The sequence below is a fragment of the Anolis carolinensis genome, chromosome 1 (assembly GCF_035594765.1).
Source record: "Anolis carolinensis isolate JA03-04 chromosome 1, rAnoCar3.1.pri, whole genome shotgun sequence".
NCBI classification, from domain to species: Eukaryota; Metazoa; Chordata; class Lepidosauria; order Squamata; family Dactyloidae; genus Anolis; species Anolis carolinensis.
Window position 1 is genome coordinate 114437849 of NC_085841.1, and position 16791 is coordinate 114454639.

The 16791-nt window shown below is 40.9% G+C and overlaps 1 long non-coding RNA gene across 1 annotated transcript; it reads left to right on the top strand.

The window, feature by feature from the left end:
- Nucleotides 1–1394: 1394 nt before the first annotated feature.
- LOC100559828 (serine/arginine-rich splicing factor 12) lies at nucleotides 1395–12999 on the top strand. The gene is made up of 5 exons (XR_010006214.1): nucleotides 1395–1556; nucleotides 4866–4970; nucleotides 7821–7924; nucleotides 8154–8295; nucleotides 9089–12999. It is a non-coding gene; the product is annotated as a serine/arginine-rich splicing factor 12 (long non-coding RNA).
- Nucleotides 13000–16791: the final 3792 nt, after the last annotated feature.

Consider the following 16791-nt stretch of genomic DNA (forward strand, 5'->3'; position numbering starts at 1 on the left):
CTGATGGCGCAGCGTGTTAAAGCGCTGAGCTGCTGAACTTCTGGACCGAAAGGCCGCAGGTTTGAATTGGGGGACCAGAGTGAGCCCTCACTGTTAGCCCCAGCTTCTGCCAAACCAGAAGTTCGAAAACATGCAAATGTGAGTGCATCAATAGGTACTGCTCCGGTGGTGTCATTTTTGGAACCAGTAGGTGAAATACACCCAGAAACTGGGCTCACATTTGAGGCAGGCTCAAAATGTGTGTTGGCAAGTGTAATACAAGAGTATTTTCAAAAATGTAATGACAACAGATATACTGTGTTATCGAAGGCTTTAGTGGCCGGAATCACTGGGTTGTTGAGTTTTCTGGGCTGTATGGCCATGTCTCAGAAGCATTTTCTCCTGACGTTTCGCCTGCATCTATGGCAGGCATCCTCAGAGGTTGTGAGGTCTGTTGGAAAACTAAGCAAGGGAGGTTTATATATCTATGGAAGGTCCACGGTGGGAGAAAGAACTCTTGTCTGTTGAAGGCCAGTGTGAATGTTGTAATTAATCACCTTGATTAGCATTAATGGTCTTGCAAGCTTCATTCCTGCCTGGGGGAATCCTTTGTTCTGAGATGTTAGCTGCCCCTGATTGATTCATGTCTGTAATTCCTCTGTTTTCAGTGTTGTTCTTTATTTTCTGTGCTGATTATAGAGGTTTTTTTTTAATACTGATATCCAGACTGTGTTCATTTTCATTGTTTCCTCCTTTCTGTTGAAATTGTCCACGTTTGTGGATTTCAATGGCTTCTCTGTGTAGTGTGTAGCATTTCTGTGTTCTCAAATAACAGGCTGTCTTCAGGTTGGTTCATCAAGTGCTCTGCTATGGCTGACTTGTCTGATTGAGTTACAGTAGAGTCTCACTTATCCAAGCTTCACTTATCCAAGGTTCTGTATTATCCAAGGCAGTCTGCCTTTTAGTAGTCATTGTTTTCTTAGTAAATGTTGCAATGTTTTGGTGCTAAATTCGTAAATACAGTAATTACTACATAACATTACTGTGTATTGAACTGCTTTTTCTATCAATTTCTTGTAAAACATTATGTTTTGGTGCTTTATTTGTAAAATCATAATGTGATTTTATGTTTAATAGGCTTTTTTTCTTAATCCCTCCTTATTATCCAAGATTTTCGCTTATCCAATGTTCTGTCGGCTCGTTTATCTTGGATAAGTGAGACTCTACTGTATACTCAACCAGGTATACTGCTACGTTTTCCCAAGAGGCCTTCTCAAGAAGAAGACCTCGCCTCATCAAAACAAAACAAACCTCAAAGCCTGGTTTGTTAGGGCTGACAATACTGAGGAGAGCGGGGCCAGAGGGGCTCCACCTCCCTCTCTCCGTCGGCCCATTGTTCCCGCCCCTTGGCTGACGGCGGCGGGCTTCTCTTCCGCCATCACAGGGCGGGCCTCGCCTTCCTTCTCTGGGAAGAGGCTCCCTCCCCTCTTTGTAGACACGCGCTCCGCCATCATGTCTCGCTACACGCGGCCCCCCAACACCTCGCTCTTCGTCAGGAACGTGGCCGACGCCACCAGGTGAGCAGCAGCAGGAGGAGCAAGAGGACGAGAGGCCTGGGAAGCGAGGGAGGCCTGAGAGAGACCTGGGGAGAGAGGGAGGCCTGAGGAGAAAGGGAGGCCTGAGAGAGGCCTGCCTTCCCTTCCGCCTTCGGGGAGCGCCTGAGGAGTCAGAGCAGGCCCGAGGCCCCAAGGCGTTCAGTTGGGGTTCATCAGGGTGGGTTTTGTGGGGCGAGAAAGGAAGGGGAGCCCCAACATGGCCGTGCCGTGGGGTCTCGAGGTGTTCCTCTGTTGAAGCTGCCCCCAAAGGCCCATTCCCTGAAGCCCCCACCTACTAATATCTCCTTACTGGTCCCCCCCCCCCCACCAATTCCTCTTCTCTCCCTGATAGGCCCCTTCCACCCTCCCCCTATATCACAGGATGTGGCCCCAGGTTACCTGGCTGTGTGGGCTCATATATTCCAGTTTAAAGCAGATAATCCGGGGTCAGATCCTGGAATAAAGGGCAAGTGTGGAAGGACCCTTAAGCCCCCTTTACATTGCCATAGAATCCAGTTTCAATCAAGCACACAATCTGCATTCAGAAACTGGTTTATACAGCAGCATGGCTGGGACTTTACTGGCCTTGCAACCCCCTTGTCCTAGGCGTTTTTGTAGCCCTCCTCCTCGTGCCCATCTTCCTTGGCTTTTCTAATCCTGTTTTTGGCTTTCTCCCCTTCCATCTTCCTGGCTACTTTCCTGCCCATTTAATCTTCCATGGTTTTTGTAACTGCACAGGGTTCCTCTTCTCTCCACCCCGAAGTTCCCTGTGTGAATCATCCCACTTCCACTGGTTTGTTGCAAAGCTATTTCAAAACTACAGTATTCCATTTTTTTTTCTGAATAGAAAGCAGGAAAACGTAGCCTGCCCACAGTGGGAGCTCTTTCTTCCCATACAAGCACTGTATGTCCTCATGCGTAAGTGGAGGGCGGGAAAGTTTTGCTGCCAAAATGATGGATTGTGATATGACCCGTGGACAGTCAAGGGTTGTTTTATGGAGAAGGGAAAGCAACAATGCCATCACGGGACCAGTTGTGCTTATTGCTATTGTTTCCCTGACCCAGGGATTCAAAAGGGCCAGAAATGATGCCATGGCAGAGCATAGAGGGCCCTTCCACACAGTCATATAACCCAGAATATCAAGGCAGAAAATTCCACAATATATGTCTTGAACTGGGTAACCTGAGTCCACACTGCCATATATTCCAGTACAAGTCAAAAAAATGGGATTTTATTCAGCTGTGTGGAAGGGGCCTTAGTTTTCCATGGTTTTTGTAACTGCACTGGGTTCCTCTTCTCTCCACCCCGAAGTTCCCCCATGCGACTCTTCCCACTTTCACGGGTTTGTTGCAAAGCAGCCTTCCTTTTCAAAACTATTATATTTTTCTGACTGGAAAGCAGGAAAACTTAGCCCATTCTCTGTGAGAGCTCTTTCTTCCCTACAAGCACTGTAGGGAGGCCTGGAGAGAGGCCTGCCTTCCCGCCTCCCGCCTTTTGGGGAGGGCCTGAGAGTAGGCCTGAGGCACCAAGGCTTTCAGTTGGTTTTGGAACGGATTTTGTGGGATGGAATGAGGGCCTCTGATTCAGGAAAATAGCTGCTGTCCGCGTATCTGTGTGTTTCTGCAATTTGAAGCTGCTACAAAATACCCATTTCATAGAAGGGTGTATGGTATTGTTCTGTTTTCTGGTTCAGCCAGACATCTTTGAGGAGGTGAAATTTAGTCAATTGTCTCCAGATAATCCTTCTGTGGTTGTTTTTCCCCAATCTAAGAGCATTCAGCCATTGCCTCCAAAACACAAAAGGAGGGAGAAGATCACCATAAACAGCTGTCGCGGTCTAGGGCCACTTTTTAAATTATTTTTTTTAAAAAATTAAGTTTGCATATCATATACAATATCACAATGCAGCCACAAATCATTATTTGCAATTCTGCATTTTCCAGACCCTTCCCTTCTGTCTCAGCCATCTAACTAGTACATTATTATCTACTGTAATCCTGCCACATATCCCTCACATGCATCTAGTAATGTGGCTCCCTGGGTTCTCACATCTGCCAATGTCTCTTTACTGGTTTTCTCAGCTCATCTTCTCTTACTGCCTTTGCTACACCTTCCTTTCCCAACTTTTCTATTCTACTCCTACCTGGTTTATCTTACCCCACCTTTGGCTTTTTTTACTCCTCTCCATCTTTCTGATTTCTCTCCTGCCCATTTAATCCCCATAACCTTTCTACCTGCACAGGGTTCATCTTCTTATCCTGAAGCCCTCCTTTTCAAAACTCTTTTAAAATTTTTCTGACTGACTGGAAAACAGCAGTACTCAGGCAGTAGCTGCTGGGGGTTCTTTCTTCCTCAAGAAGAATTGACGGGGTCCATTGAAAGGTTTTTTTTGGAGCCCAGAGGCATTCTGAGCCAGAGAAAGAGGATAGTGGGATGTCTGAACTCTGTTTCTTTCAGCTATGTTTTTAAATATGTGGGTATATATTTTAAAGCTGAAAGGATATAGTTTCTTGATATCCCTCATATCTCCAATTCTAAAAAAGTAGACAAAAGAGCTATGAATAAACCACAAAAGAGAGAAAAGGAGAACAATTTTTACTATTTTTTAAAAATTGCCTTCCTTTATTGTTTTTAACAGAACACAGAAAGACCAGGTTTGTACATGAACAAAGCAAAGCTATAATGGTTTGTTCCTATTTGACACTTTAAAATACATGTATATTGATTTTTTTAAAAAATTGTTACTCTTTAGTTGCACATAATTTCCTATATAATAAAAGGAGCAAAATACACTAAAAGACAAATACAAGAAACAAATACAGTGTAGCATGTAGCAAAATACAGTACAACAATATCCACAAAACTGTAATACCGTTATTGGTATGTCCAAATGCAAGTTTCTAAAACTCCATTGACATCTTCATCAGACAAAAATGTTAAAAATTCATACAGGAGAAGACAATGGCCATGTTAGGGTCAGACGGCTGTTGTTCCTGTTGTAAATTACTTTGTTTGGGGGTATTTCAATAAAGACAGAGGCCACTCACCTTTTTGAACACATGGGAGTGAGATAAGAACAGTCAAATTTAAATTCCAGCATAAGCAAAATAATTCATTTTGGGACCCACGTTTTTCTCTTCCTTTTGTGAAATCACAGGTTGCTTTCTTAGATAACATTGAATATTAACTATTTGAACATAAGATAACCTGAATCTTGCAGCTGTATGTTATTTTAAAAGTTTCACAATGTGGAAACAATAATATTTTTGCCTTTATCTGAAATACTTCAGGCCTGAGGATTTGCGTCATGAATTTGGTCGGTATGGCCCCGTAGTAGACGTGTACGTTCCACTTGACTTCTACACAAGACGCCCAAGAGGATTTGCTTATATACAATATCCTTTGTATCACTGCATATTTGTGAAGATGTATTGTGGTTGCTGCATCCTAATTGAATGTATTTATTTCTTTGTCTCAGAAAATGTAAAGCAGTCCCCAGTGGCTGGCAAGCACCCCAAAGTTTGAATGAACCTGGTTAGATAGAGTCCAAGCAGGCAAGCCAAAAGACACCTTAAAGTCCAAGCTTCAAGGAATAAAGAGGGAGGGTGGCAAAGATAAAAAGAAACCTGGAAGAGGGGAAGTCCTTTCTCAAAGAAAAGACAAAGCCACAACACCAAGTTAAGGCTTCGGCTTTCCGACATTTGCTCGAGTTCCAAAGTCAAAGCCAAGTCTGATTTGGTTGGTTCTCCGGCCCTTGTCAAGTCCATCTAGCAAGCCCTAAAGAGTAAAGGTCAAGATCAAGTGACGTGGAGGTAACTGCCAAAGTTTCCTTTTGTATCCTATCGCTCAAGCTCATCCATTTCAATCAAGAACTTGTTTGTTTATAATTGTTCTCGTTTTAATTATTGCTTAATTTAAGAGAACTGTATGTAAATATTTGTTCATTATTTTATTTTTTCCCTAACCGCTTAGATTTGAGTGGAATATTGGGAAATATCAGTCATTTAGATCAGTGTTTCTCAAATGATCTGATGTGATGGCACAGCAGTGGTTATTTTGCAGTTTTTTGAGAGATCATGGGAGCCATTGTGGAAGAACAATTTATTGTTGGGGTCTGAGAAACTACAGTTTAATTCCTGACTTCACCTGGAAACCCACTGGGTGATCTTAACTCCCTCTCATCCTCAATGGAAAGTATTGTCAAGACCCCTCTGTACAATTTTACTAAGAAACCCTGTGAAAAGGTCACCTGCGGCTGAAACCACACATCAAGATGGCCAGGAACCAGTACCATATGTGGTTCATATTGTTATTTGTATTTTATTGGTTTAGTTTCCTGGACACATGTGCAGATTGGTAGTTCTGGGAATGGCAATAGTCACAGGCCAGCACTTTGAGCAGCACTGATCTAGATGTAGATCTGGGAATGGCAATAGTCACAGGCCAGCACTTTGAGCAGCACTGATCTAGATGTAGTGTTATATTTGTGACATTGATAACTACTTGTTTCAAATTTTAGGAGTAAGGGAAGAAAAAGAAGTATAAATATAGGCAATCTTTTCAGTGTGGCTAAAGAATACTGAATAAATATTTTTACCATTTAGTTATGAAGTGATTATACAGTAGAGCCCCGGTTAACCGAGCTCCAGTTAACTGAGGCTCTGTATTATCCGAGGCCCCACCAGGGGCACCCCTCCCTCTCCTCTCAAGCGAAGGGAGCTCGAGAGAAGGAGAGGGAGGAGGAAGCGCCCTGCCACTCCCTCTCCTTCTCTCGAATGAAGGGAGCTCGAGAGAAGGAGAGGGAAAGGGAGGAAGAAGTGTCCTGGAAGCGCTCATGATCGCTGTTGCAGCAGCGCTTGTGGGCTGCGTCCCAGGGCCGAGCCCTCGCCCCTTGGAAGCACCTCACGAGTGCTGCTAGGCAGCAGCGCTCGTGGGCTGCCCCACAAGGGGCGAGGGCTCGCCGAGGGACGGCTCCCCGGGTCTCCCTCTGCCAGGCCCTTGCCGGAGGAAAGAGTTTCCTCCAGCAATGGCCTGGCCGAGGAAAACCCGCGGCGCGCTCCTCGCCCCTCGGAGGGACAGGCATCCCTCTGAGAAACGAGCGCACCGTGGGTTTTCCTCGGCCAGGCCGTTGCTGGAGAAAACACTTTCCTCCGGCAAGGACCTGGCCGAGGGAGATCGGGGGAGACATTCCTTGGCGAACCCTCACCCTATCCAAGCCATTCGGTTATTCAAGATTGGGCCCGCCCCTTTATCTCGGATAACCAGGGCTCTACTGTAGTAATATTAGCTAAGAGGCCCAAATGTCAGATGTATACCTTAAATACATTCACACTGATTAAGTGATATTACAAGTGTAGAAGTCAAAAACGCATGGAGATTTCTTCCTTAGTAAGGAACAGCTCTGTGTGCTCACCTGCCTGCCACAGAACTAAAGTGGAAAGCAATGTCTGCAATAATTTTATATGTATGTTAATAGAGATTATATATTCTTATTAGTAAAATATTTTATCACAGTCTGATTTTGGTATAACACGAAGCCATCCTTATGCAGAGTGACAACTGGAATAAACTTGTATTCCACTGATCCAGCTGTACCCCACATAAAAAACTTGAGAGAAGATATACTGGTTCCAGAACTTGGGGGAATCCTACACCATATGAGACCCCTCATCTTGAAAGAGACATAGCTTGGGGAAATATTTGTACTCCTCATGCTGAAACTTTATTTGTGCAAAATGACAATTCTTAGATTGAGTTAAAGTAGTGGGACCCTTTCCATGATCTGAAGCTGTGGTAACTGAGTTTCTTGACTTGAAGGCAGACATAGTTTGAAACATGCAGCCCATACATGCTAGTCAGTTGTTGCTGTTCTCAATTCCCTGGCATTTGAGAGTTGGGAATATGTCTTTATATTCTGTTGGTTAATTTAAACTAGAGTAGAGATATTCAACCAATTGCTGAATGGTGGGTAAAGATAGAGGCAAACCTCATTGACTGAGTGGGTCTACTGTAATTAGGACTAACACGAAACTTTGGCCTTTATGTGTTTACTACCATAACTGCTACATAAATATTATTTTACTCAGATGGCTGCATAAAGTGTAAAATAGCTGTAAGTTTTCACTTTGGAGTAGCATATCAGAACTTCTTGCTTGATTTAGATATCATGTGAGTGTTTTGGTCAATATTATATGTTACCATTTTTTGCTTTGTGCATGTTTAAAGCATCCTTAACAGACAATCATGTTTGAAGATGTTCGTGATGCAGAAGACGCTCTTTATAACCTGAATAGAAAGTGGGTATGTGGCCGGCAAATTGAAATACAATTTGCACAAGGTGATCGCAAAAGTAAGTGTATCTTCACTTACTTATTCCACAAAATATTTAAGAAAGCCACCCTTGTCATGTAAAATGAAAAGTAAAATGCGGAATAAATGTAAAATATGTACAAAGGATAATATACAGCAGGTGGAGGGACACTTTATAAATAAGTCAAATAAATAAATGCATGTTTGCTGAATATTGCAGAGAATACTGTGATTTTCTTGCAATCTTCTAGTTCTGTTTTAAATTCTAGCACCAAATCAGATGAAATCCAAAGAGCATCACCATGGTTCACCAATGGACTACAGAAGGTCAAGAAGCCGCAGCCGAAGAAGGACCCGAAGCAGAAGTTCCTCATGGGACTGGGGCAGGAGACACTCGGATAGTTTCAGAGAGTAAGTTTGCAGATTGCTTGGAGAGAATGTAATAAAATATGCATAAAATTGTTATTTGTTTAGAGAATTTATTTTTGGGCATGCTTCAGCTGATCTTATTGTGGAATCCACCCTAGGAAAATGCTTTTAAACAAAAAGGATTCTAACCAGCAAAGAGAAGGAAAATGCATAAAGTAAGCAAATTGCAGGCACTGTCCAAGTTACAAACATCTGACTTACAATTGACTCATAGTTAAGAATAGAGGTGAGGCAGTAGGAAGTGAGAGAAATCTATCTCTCGGAAGGGAAATCCACTCCTGGAAGAGTTCTCATGGGGGAAAAGTGTCTCCACTGAAGCTTTCTCACCAATCCTTGTTTCTACCACAAGCTACATTTTTCAAAATCCAATTGTCATAGGGACAGAAAGTGAGGTGAAATCTTCTGAACAGGGCCACCAACAGCAAAACAAACATCACAGGGCTGTTTACCTTTCCCTATGCAATCCAAAATTAGCTCTAGATAGATAGATAGATAGATAGATAGATAGATAGATAGATAGATAGATATTTGGCTGGAGTTACACTTCAAAAATGTACCTATTTTGACTTGCATACAACTTCAACTTAAGAAAGAAAACGTATAGAACTTATCTTGTTCGTAACTTGGGGACTGTCTGTATTTAGGTCACAGTATTCCTTCCATATATAAATGGCAAGACCTTCAACCTTTATTTAATACTCTGGGTGATTTTCAGGTCAAGGCATAGATGATATTCTTATAGCCAATCTAAGTCCCGCTCAAAATCTCTTCCAAGGCATTCTAGCTCACCAAGACGATCGATCACACCCCAAAGAAATTCGAGTCCCAGGAGAAGGTCGCGATCAAAGTCCTACCAGAGAAGTTCAAAGTATGCTGAAAAATCACCATCTAGTTCCCATCGGAGGCGTTCCAGTTCAAGAACAAAGTCACGATCGCATCCAAAACATTCAGGATCTCCAACTAGATCACCCTCGAAATCTCCTCGGAAACATACTAATTCCAGTTCTCGTTCATACTCTCGGAATTTCTATCAGAGAAATAGTAACCAGTCAGCATCTGAAGAAGATTAATATGGTTTTTTTAATGACCGTGTTTATGAGCACAAATTAAAGAACACAGAAATATTCAGTTTTTTAAAATGAAAGGTAATTAATTAATGTTGGCCTTGCTTCAATGTGTAAAACTCTTTAAAATTTGTAATACTTTTACAAAAGCATTGATTTAGTAGTCATCCTCTTCTTACTAGTAAGAGCCCATTAGTACTTCAGTCCTAAGCTGTGTAATCATACATTGGCAGCATTCTGTGCAGTGATAGTTTTTTTTCTGCTGCACTGGAATGGCTTATTTTTAAATCATACTGTCATCACTTGTCTTGAAGCTGCCAAAACCTAAGGACATTACAACTGTGCACTGGCTAGAAGCCATATATAGATCTTTTCCTATTTGGTGGGAAGAGTCATACAGCCTGTTTATTTTTCACACAGGTTTTTAATTGTTGCAGTGTAATTATAGTACAAGCAAAGCTTTTAAGTAACTGCTAGAACTAGGACTGAGCCTTTCACTATGGGTTTTAATACTGGCAGTAATTGAATAAGGCTGCTGTGTTCCCTTACTACTTTTCTGGATGTCCTTTCTGTAATCAGTAGGAAGTGGGTTGCATGTATAGATTCCTAAATTTGGACATAGGACCAGAGTTAGGATGAGGTGTATTTCAGCTTAGTCTAAATTTGGAGCAGAATGAAGTGCAAATGAAGTGGTACAATACTTTCTAATGCTTAATGTGGGCTTAATACATTCAAATATTCCTGTTGTAGCTAAAGAGAAACCTGCTTCCTCCAAAATAGAAAACAATCTCACTTGGCAAATGTTTTAAACTAGAATAGTGTTTCTTCCTGTGCTCAAATCCCGTTTTTAGTGAGTCTTTATGGTAAGACAAAACTGAAGTGTTAATCAACATTAATGCCTGTGAGTAGTCAAATCTAATATGCATTGGACATTTTTCGAAAAAGTTAATTGGTTATATAAAGACATTCTGTCTTACTGTGCTACAAGTTTTTAAGCACTTGTTTTTCATATATGTTGGAATGTTTTTGTGAAAAATGTTAAACACTTAACATACGTAATACTTAACATTTTATTACATGTTCTCTTTTCAAGAATATTGTGAAGTCAGTGTAAAAGACATTTTCTTCATGCATTTTTAAAATTCTGTATCCCTTGAACTATTTTAATGAGCCTGAAAGCATTATTAGGTTATTTTAACTTATGTAACAGGAAATTTTGAGAATGTTTTTAGTATATTGCATTTGCATTGTGTAGGTTTGTGTGTATGATAGCTGCGATGTTTGCTAACTTGTAGAAGTTCTGTATAATCTTTCTGTGAAATATGTATTAGTAGTTCATACTCAACAATGTAGTATGTTTATTAAGCAAGAGAATATTTCATAAACTGCATCAGAATATGTATTTGTGCTCTGTTAACATTACCCAATATCACACGCTATAAAAATAGATTAGACTAAAATGTACATGCAAAATGTTAACAATCATACTGATGCATTTCCTGATATGTGCTATAAAGATTTAGCAGCTGATATACACAGGTCACATTGTAAGAAGTAAGGATAATAAAATGTTTTTATTTTATATGTTTTAATCATGATTAGAGGACCTTAGAACCAATTAAACTTTATAAAATTATGTGCTTAGCTTCAGGATTTGAGACAGTGGTGTGAATCAAGATAAAAGTTTATACCAAGCTCTGTTTTATCATGTAGATAGAATAGCAGCAAACCACTTTCAAAATACAGAGGAAAGCTTGAGAAAAGCCAAACAGAAATTTTAACAAAGGTTTAGAAGGAGAGAGTATAAAATCAAAAGTGAAGATATTGGAAGAAAACATTTTAAAAATATATTGGAATGCTTAATGTCAATAATAAGTGATCAAAGCAGTAAAATACTATAAGACTGCAGTTATATTCAATTCATAACTGAAAATTTTGATATTTTCACTAGGGACTTGCCACAATGAGAATATCTTTTGCATGAAACAGAACCAAGTGCTTCAGGCAGATGTGATATATCATTAAAAAGGATATAAACATTTGGGAAAGTCCACTTGGACAATTTACTGCATAATACATTTGTGGTTAATCGTTGTCAAATCAACTTCTAATGGCCCTATGAATTAGAAACTTCCAGGTCATACTATTAACAGCTTTGCTCAGATCTTGCAAACTTGGAGCTATGGCTTTTTTGGTTGAGTTCATCCACTTGTAAAATAATCTTCTATTGCTTGTAGCTTAACAAGCATTTTCTAGTGAGGCATGTCTTCTCATGATGTGCCAAAAATATAACAGTCGGTTTTGTTATTTTGGCTTCTAGGAAAAGTTCATCCTTTTTTGGATTCATTTATTTGTCTTTTTTGCAGTTCGTGGTATCTGTAGAGTTCTTCTCTACTATATTTCATGTGTTTCAATTTTCTTCCTGACAATTTTTTTCCAATTCAGCTTTTACAGCCATATATAGGCATTAGAAATACGAAATGGATAATTGTCAATTGTCAATAATATGAAATACAGCAATACCTATTGAATTAGAGTTTGTTGAAACTATTTTGGCTTTGATGTGGTATTACCCTGTTCTGTACTAGATTCTTCAAATTATGTTAAATAAAGCTAGGTAATAAGGTGGTAAGTAGACATTGGTTATACTTCCTGGGATGGGATGTTACACCCCCATCTTCCACTCTTCTGGTGTGATATACATAGATCTATATGAGAACAAAAAGGTACCTGTCATTGTTCCCTTAAATTGGGGTGGCACCAAAACCCCTACCCCTAGGAAGCATGTCTCTCCCATTTGCTCTTGTTCCCTCAATTCTTCCCTTGCTGGAAAGCGTTATTGGGCCTTGAGGTGACTCCTTAAATGTGGACTTGTTCTGTGTTATGCAAGTTCTTGGGTATGTGTGAACAGACTTGAATTCAGGTTTGACAGTCCAAAGACAGATTTAAAATTAGGTTTGTTAAACAATAGAAAAATATATTTCTAACAATATATTTTTTGATCTCCATAAACCAGGGGTAGTTCTCTCAAATCGAAAAATTCAGTTCAAAGATCTGTCTGTCGAATGTAAACCCTGTCAGTAGCAGCTCAAAGCCCTGTCTCCTCTCAGAGGCCTCTGCTTTTGGGTACATTCTGTTCCTCTTCAATCTCCTAGAGTTGTGGTTGACTGCATTCAGGCCATGGTTTGCACCTCATTCACAGTGTATACACACTAACACACCCAATACCCCATCTTTTTACATGGCATCATAAAATCTCAATCCCAGTTTTACAATTGAGATTGGGAACTGCTCCCTCCCCTCACTCCTCCATAGCAACTGCCAACGCCTGCTCCTTTGACTAAGGTTAAATAAGAGCCCAAATGTGGAAGTCAAATTGACTTTGGACTGGGGAAAAACAGGCTTCAAAGCGCAGTAGGAAATGATGTAGAAAAAGCAAATGCAGAACCAATAGGGAAGAACAGGTTTGTTGGAAGGCTCTGCGGTCTGATGAATAAACCAAGTGTGCATATGTGTTTTGATGGGTGCAACTATGTAAACAATGTGGGAAGGCTTGTATTTTGTGTTGAAATTATTTGAGGGCATTTTAAAATTAAATGTAAATTTGTTTCTTTTAAAGACATTAATTGGTTTCCTCGTCTCACTAGTTTGCTTTGTGGTACAATTAGGATTTTGTTGCGGGCATGAATTTGGAGATTTGTTTACATTCCCTTGTGGCCATGTTAAAACCCACACCCAGGTAATTTGTTATCACACCTGAAGACTTTCTAAAAAATTCAAATGGGCCTACAAGGCTGCCTGTGTTTGTCACAGAGATATCCTGATTGCAGATGGAAATAAACCTGGGGCCTTAGGGGACTATTCAAGTTCAGTTCCTGAAATCATTTCTCAGAACTCTTCTCAAATTGGACAGGCTCTTGACTGAATGTAACCTCAGCCACATCTAACAGCTGCTGTTCCTTCTTTATTTCTTGGTTTGATAATATGTTTAAATGTCATACAGACCTCAGATTGCCCACATTGCCATCCCTTTCCTTCCCCGGTGGCGAAGTGTGTTAAAGCACTGAGCTGCTGAACTTGTAGACCGAAAGGTCCCAGGTTCAAATCCCAGGAGCGGAGTGAGTGCCCGCTGTTAGCTCCAGCTTCTGCCAACCTAGCAGTTCGAAAACATGCCAGTGTGAGTAGATCAATAGATACCTTTCCGGCGGGAAGGTAAAGGCGCTCCATGCAGTCATGCCGGCCACATGACCTTGGAGGTGTCTATGGACAACACCAGCTCTTCGGCTTAGAAATGGAGATGAGCACCAACCCCCAGAGTCAGACATGACTGGACTTAACGTCAGGGGAAACCTTTACCTTTACTTCCTTCTGTCTTAGATTGTAAGCCTGAGGGCAAGATTACGTTCTGTTGCCCTTTTTCCTTATAACGCACCAATGATGACGCAATATAAATAAATGCTAAGTGGGTTCTTGGTATTTGCTGGGACTCAGTTCCAAAACCTCTGGATAAGAAAACCTGTAAGTGTTCAAGTCCCTTTATATAGTTGTGTAGTAAAATGATGTCCCTTATATATAATGGCAAATTTGTGATCATTTTGGAATATTTTCAAACCATGAGTGGTTGAATCTATAGATCTAGAGGGCCAATTGTAAATTAAAGAACCTGGTGCCTTTAGGTTATTTGGGCCCACATGCAAACTCAGTGGGAAATGGGACAATGCACATGATGAGAGAAATGGAATCCCAAGACAGAATGATGACAATGAAAATAATAAAAATGTGACGATGAAGCTGATGTCAATGGGAAAAAATGAAGGAAATTGTGATAAATCAACACATAAATACAGTGGATCCTAGGGTTTGGTTCCAGGAGCCCCCATGGATACTGCTACCCTCAGGTCCAGGGCAATCAATTTGGCAGGCCCAAGAGACAGGAAATAATGGATGTGGATGTTTCTTGTATCGAGAGGAAAAAGGTTTATTCAGCAAGTTCAGGAAAAAAAGGAAAATCACACTGCACCTTTTAGAACAATAAGTTTTATAGTTTACATTATCTCTACCAGAAAGTTTCATCTCATGAGCTTTCTGGCCAATAACAAATATACATCTTCCTTTTTAATGTATGTGCTCAATTTGTGCATTTTCCTGTTACCTAGTAATGGTATTGCACAATAGCACCTCCAAGTCCCATTATATACAACGGCACAGTAAAATGTCCATAGTATAATATAGTGTGTGTGGTTCCAGGAGACCCTGGAGAGATTAACATCTGTGGAGGCCCAAGTCCCATTAAAGATGCAGTAAAACGATATGCCTTGTATAAAATGGGAAAGTAAATTTGCTTTTTGGAGCACATGTATGTGTGTGTGTGTGTGTGTGTGTGTGTGTGTGTGTTAGGCAATTCCTCATCCGAGTAAGATGGCCTTCCAAGTGCAGTGTCTTGGCGGAGGATACGTAGGTGACTGGAGCCCTATTTTTGACCCGCACGTTCTTCCACAGTGAGGACATCAGTTTCCAGATAGAAGGCGGTCCCCCTTAGGGTTGGCTTGACATGCCTTTCTCTTGGCACATTTCTCCATTGATTGCCTCTTCAAATTCTATAGCACTGCTGGTCACAGCTGACCTCCAGTTAGAGTGCTCAAGGGCCATGGCTTCCCAGTTCTCGATGTCTATACCACAGTTTTAAAGGTTGGCTTTAAGCCCATCTTTAAATCTCTTTTTCCTGTACACCAACATTCCATTTTCCGTTCTTGAGTTGGGAGTATAGTAACTGCTTTGGGCGACGGTGATTGGGGAATTGGACTACGTTATCATCAGCATATTGGAGTTCTGTAACATGTTGTGACCTTGGTTTTGGCTTTCAGTCTGCTGAGGTCAAATAGCTTGCCATCTGTCTAATAGATGATTTCCACTCTGGTGGGAAGCTTCCCATTAACAAGTTGAAGTATCATAGCGATGAAGATAGAAAAAAAGGTTGGGGCAATAACACATCCCTGTTTGACACCTGATTCCACCTTAAATGGGCCACTTTGGGAGCCATTGCTGTCCAAAACTGTTGCCATCATGTCATCGTGGAGGAGCCACAGGATGTTCACAAAGTATCAGGGCATCCAATTTTTAAGAGGATGGTTCAGAGAACATTGTGATTCACTGTGTCGAATGCCTTTGCAAGGTCAATGAATGCCATGTACAGAGGTTGATTTTGTTCCCTGCATTTTTTTTTGGAGCTGTCGTGCAGTGAAGATTATGTCCACTGTTTCTCTGGAGGAACGGAAGCTGTTCTGGGATTCTGGGAGGGTGTCTTCTGAGACAGGTAGAAGGCGGTTTGCAAGGATTCTTGCAAGGATTTTCCCAGCAGAGGTTAGAAGGGAGACACCTCGATAATAATAATAAAAAATAAATTTATTTTTATATCCCGCCACAAAAACAAAGATTAAAAGCTAAAACAATTAAAAGCATAATAACACAAACAATCCAATTAAAATAATTAAAAACAGCAAAGTAAAAAATCATAAAAATACATCAACCAACATCAACAACCAGTAAACCAGGACATGGTAGGCATGATCAGATTCGAGAGGGCAGGGCAAGGACTTGCACAAAACACAGACTATAGGGCCAGGGTTGGGGGTAAAGTGCTGAGAAAACCTAATCAATAAATCAGGGCTGGCTGGGCAGACTGATCAGGGACTAAAACCGATAATTATCATCTTCAATTCTGTATCACCTTCAAATACAATATTAATATTTAGCTTAGTGCTATTTGCTTCTACATACAAACATATATACACATACACACACATAGATACACGTGTGTTCATATCCTATCCAATTTGTCATTGATCCACTCCTTTGACTGGCCTGTATGCCAATCTATCTATCTTCTTCTTCTATACACATAATAAAAGTGAAAATGTGTATGTGGCACAGGTACCCACTCACACAGACAGCCTCCAGACTCAGGCTATAGTTCCCAGTGCTAAGGAGCCACCAAGTCACTCCCTCCCACGACATAGTAGGTTACAGCGAGCACATCCCAGTGTTTCTTTCTCTTTACATTTGCATGATTCCACCCATTGCTTCTCCCTTAACCCTTTCATAGCCTTTCTTATGGCACACAGCAAACATGATCATCTACTGAACATACTGGAGAGGCTTGGGGAGAATTCACCATAATTTATAGGAATTGTAGGGACTGGAATGTATAGTTCACCTGCAGTCTAAGAACAATCTGAACCCAACCATCAACAACGGACCTGGAACTAATTTGGCACACAGACCCAACATGGCCAAGTGTGCATACTGGTGGGGTTTGGGGGTTATAGTTCACCTGTATTCATAGAACACTGAATCCAGCAAGTGATGGATCTGGACCAAACCTGGCACACAGACTCAATAAAGCCAAGTGTGTATG